This window comes from Astyanax mexicanus, chromosome 2 (genome assembly GCF_023375975.1).
Source record: "Astyanax mexicanus isolate ESR-SI-001 chromosome 2, AstMex3_surface, whole genome shotgun sequence".
Classification (NCBI taxonomy): Eukaryota; Metazoa; Chordata; class Actinopteri; order Characiformes; family Acestrorhamphidae; genus Astyanax; species Astyanax mexicanus.
Genome location: NC_064409.1, coordinates 29073580 through 29078287, shown reverse-complemented (window position 1 = coordinate 29078287; position 4708 = coordinate 29073580). Strand labels below are relative to the sequence as shown.

The 4708-nt window shown below is 42.4% G+C and overlaps 1 long non-coding RNA gene across 1 annotated transcript; it reads right to left on the bottom strand.

The window, feature by feature from the left end:
- Nucleotides 1–644: 644 nt before the first annotated feature.
- Nucleotides 645–3405, bottom strand: LOC125798663 (uncharacterized). Its single transcript, XR_007437472.1, has 2 exons — nt 2021–3405; nt 645–1944 (listed from the first exon to the last, which is right to left on the bottom strand). It is a non-coding gene; the product is annotated as an uncharacterized LOC125798663 (long non-coding RNA).
- Nucleotides 3406–4708: the final 1303 nt, after the last annotated feature.

Sequence of the window (4708 nt, the reverse complement as noted above, 5' to 3'; positions counted from 1 at the left end):
ACCCCAGCCAGGGTTTAGCAACCACCTATTAACTGCTTAGCAACCACTCTCTCTTTCTCACTCTCTCTTTCGCTCTCTACTTCTCTAATTCTCACTCTCTTTCCCACTCTCTCTCTATTTCTATATTTCTCACTCTTTCTTTTGCTCTCTACTTCTCTACTTCTCACTCTCTCTTTTGCTCTCTACTTCTCTATTTCTCACTCTCTTTTGCTCTCTACTCCTCTATTTCTCACTCTCTTTCTCACTCTCTCTCTACTTCTCTATTTCTCACTCTATTTCTCACTCTCTCTCTACTTCTCTATCTCACTCTCTCTTTCTCACTCTCTCTACGTCTCTATTTCTCACTCTCTCTCTACTTCTCTATCTCACTCTCTCTTTCTCACTCTCTCTCTACTTCTCTAATTCTCACTCTATCTTTCCCACTCTCTCTCTACTTCTCTATTTCTCACTCTTTCTTTTGCTCTCTACTTCTCTACTTCTCACTCTCTCGTTTGCTCTCTACTTCTCTGTCTCACTCTCTCTTTTGCTCTCTACTTCTCACTCTCTCTTTTGCTCTCTACTTCTCTATTTCTCACTCTCTCTCTACGTCTCTATTTCTCACTCTCTCTCTACTTCTCTATTTCTCACTCTCTCTTTCTCACTCTTTTCTACGTCTCTATTTCTCACTCTCTCTACTTCTCTATTTCTCACTCTTTCTCACTCTCTCTCTCTACGTCTCTATTTCTCACTCTCTCTCTACGTCTCTATTTCTCACTCTCTCTCTCTACTTCTATATTTCTCACTCTCTCTACTTCTATATTTCTCACTCTCTTTTTCACTCTCTCTCTACGTCTCTATTTCTCTTTATTTCTCACTCTCTGTACTTCTATATTTCTCACTCTCTTTTTCACTCTCTCTCTACGTCTCTATTTCTCACTCTCTCTCTACTTCTCTATTTCTCACTCTCTTTCTCACTCTCTCTCTACGTCTCTATTTCTCACTCTCTCTACTTCTCTATTTCTCACTCTCTCTTTCTCACTCTCTCTCTACTTCTCTATTTCTCACTCTCTCTTTCTCACTCTCTCTACTTTTCTATGTCTCTTTCTTTCTACTTTTCTATTTCTCTATTTCTCTCTTACTCTCTCTTTATTTCTCGCTCTTCTCTCTACTTCTCTTTCACTCTACTTTTCTGTCTTGCTTTCTCTTTCTATCTATCTCTCTACTACATCCTTTTTCTTTCTCTACTTCTTTATTTCTTGATCTCTCTTTTTCCCTAATTCTCTTTCTCTCGCTCAATATTTCTCTCTACTTGTCACTCTTTTTCTCACATTCTCGGGTGTTCTTTCTCTACTTCTCACGCTGATTTTCTCTCTACTTCTCTATTTCAGGCTCTCCCTTTTTCTGTACTTCTACATTTAACACTCTTTCTTTTTATCTACTACTGCCTAGGAACCAGTTAGATACACCTTAGCAACCACCTGGAAAACGTTAGCAACTGCCTAGCAACTGCTTAGCAACCACTTTAGAAATGGTAGCAACTGCCTAGCGACCAGTTAGATACACCTAGCAACACCTTAGCAACCACCCCAGATACCATAGCAACATCTTAGCAACCACCTAGCAACACCTTAGCAACCACCCTAGACACCATAGCAACACCTTAGCAACCGCCTAGCAACACCTTAGCAACCACCTTGCAACCACCTAGCAACACCTTAGCAACCACCCCGGATACCATAGCAACACCTTAGCAACCACCTAGCAACACCTTACCAACCACCTAGCAACACCTTAGCAACCACCCTGGATACCATAGCAACACCTTAGCAACCACCTAGCAACACCTTAGCAACCACCTAGCAACACCCTAGCAACCACCTAGCAACCACCTAGCAACACCTTAGCAACCACCCTGGATACCATAGCAACACCTTAGCAACCACCTAGCAACACCTTAGCAACCACCTAGAAACACCTTAGCAACCACCCAGGATACCATAGCAACACCTTAGCAACCACCTAGCAACACCTTAGCAACCACCCTGGATACCATAGCAACACCTTAGCAACCACCTAGCAACACCTTAGCAACCACACCATAGCATCCACCCCGGATACCATAGCAACACTTAAGCAACCGCCTAGCAACCACCTAGCAACACCTTAGCAACCACCCCGGATACCATAGCAACACCTTAGCAACCACCTAGCAACACCTTAGCAACCACCTAGCAACACCTTAGCAACCACCTAGAAACACCTTAGCAACCACCCAGGATACCATAGCAACACCTTAGCAACTGCCTAGCAACCACCTAGCAACACCTTAGCAACCACCCAGGATACCATAGCAACACCTTAGCAACCACCTAGCAACACCTTAGCAACCACCCCGGATACCATAGCAACACCATAGCAACCACCTAGCAACACCTTAGCAACCACCTAGCAACACCTTAGCAACCACCCTGGATACCATAGCAACCGCCTAGCAACACCCTAGCAACCACCTAGCAACACCTTAGCAACCACCCTGCATACCATAGCAACACCTTAGCAACCACCTAGCAACACCTTAGCAACCAACACGGATACCATAGCAACACCTTAGCAACCACCCCGGATCCCATAGCAACACCTTAGCAACCACCTAGCAACCCTCTAGCAACCACCTAGCAACACCTTAGCAACCACCCCAGATACCATAGCAACACCTTAGCAACCACCTGGAAAATATTAGAAACTGCCTAATAACCACTTAAAAACCATTTGGAATACGTTAGGAATTGCCTAGCAACAAGTTAGCAACAGCTTAGCAACCACCTGGAATATGTTCGCAACTGCCTAGCAACCAATTAGCAAGCACTAAGCAACGATGTGGACTACATTAGCAACTGCCTAGCAACTACCTAGCAACCACTTAGCAACACTTTACTTTATAAGATAATTATAAGCTTTTCACCATGTTAGCCAAAACTTTTTGGACTTCAACATTTAGCCGAAAGTCAACAGCATAGCAACCACTCTTCACACGCTTTAGACAGAAATATCTTAGCAACCATTTTAACTATTCAACGTTATTTAACTATTTAACGTACTTTTCCAAGCCAACTTAAAGTTCGTTATCGAACTTTCCTTTTCTAGTTATTATTATTATTCTTACGCCTTTTTTTCTGTACGCTACTCCTCCTAGAGCTTTCAACGTAGAATCACGAAACTTTCACGGATCGTAGGACCTATGCCAACTTAGCGTGCTTGTGCTTTTTGGAGCGATTTATCGTACGGTTTTCGTAAAAACTTCGTAAACGTACGCATTTTTTCCCCATAGGAATGAATGGGGCGAAATTTTAAACGTCCGTAACCGCCACAATTTTTGAGATACGAAGACCAAATTTGGCGAGCTTATAGATCTTACCGAGATCTTTAAATTAATAGCAGTTTTCGTACAATTTTCGTACGAAGTTTTCCCATAGAAATGAATGGGGGGCCCAGAGTTCCATCTCGCACACGAGCAGCTCTGCGCACGGAACCCCTTCTCTCCCCTGCTCCTCCAGTACTGTGAGTGTATGGAGGAGCTGCTGTATGGAGCAGCTATCAGTCAAAAGTTTGGACACCCTGGCACCCCAGCCAGGGTTTAGCAACCACCTATTAACTGCTTAGCAACCACTCTCTCTTTCTCACTCTCTCTTTCGCTCTCTACTTCTCTAATTCTCACTCTCTTTCCCACTCTCTCTCTATTTCTATATTTCTCACTCTTTCTTTTGCTCTCTACTTCTCTACTTCTCACTCTCTCTTTTGCTCTCTACTTCTCTATTTCTCACTCTCTTTTGCTCTCTACTCCTCTATTTCTCACTCTCTTTCTCACTCTCTCTCTACGTCTCTATTTCTCACTCTATTTCTCACTCTCTCTCTACTTCTCTATCTCACTCTCTCTTTCTCACTCTCTCTACGTCTCTATTTCTCACTCTCTCTCTACTTCTCTATCTCACTCTCTCTTTCTCACTCTCTCTCTACTTCTCTAATTCTCACTCTATCTTTCCCACTCTCTCTCTACTTCTCTATTTCTCACTCTTTCTTTTGCTCTCTACTTCTCTACTTCTCACTCTCTTGTTTGCTCTCTACTTCTCTGTCTCACTCTCTCTTTTGCTCTCTACTTCTCACTCTCTCTTTTGCTCTCTACTTCTCTATTTCTCACTCTCTCTCTACGTCTCTATTTCTCACTCTCTCTCTACTTCTCTATTTCTCACTCTTTCTTTCTCACTCTTTTCTACATCTCTATTTCTCACTCTCTCTACTTCTCTATTTCTCACTCTTTCTCACTCTCTCTACGTCTCTATTTCTCACTCTCTCTCTACGTCTCTATTTCTCACTCTCTCTCTCTACTTCTATATTTCTCACTCTCTCTACTTCTATATTTCTCACTCTCTTTTTCACTCTCTCTCTACGTCTCTATTTCTCTTTATTTCTCACTCTCTCTACTTCTATATTTCTCACTCTCTTTTTCACTCTCTCTCTACGTCTCTATTTCTCACTCTCTCTCTACTTCTCTATTTCTCACTCTCTTTCTCACTCTCTCTCTACGTCTCTATTTCTCACTCTCTCTACTTCTCTATTTCTCACTCTCTCTTTCTCACTCTCTCTCTACTTCTCTATTTCTCACTCTCTCTTTCTCACTCTCTCTACTTTTCTATGTCTCTTTCTTTCTACTTTTCTATTTCTCTCTTACTCT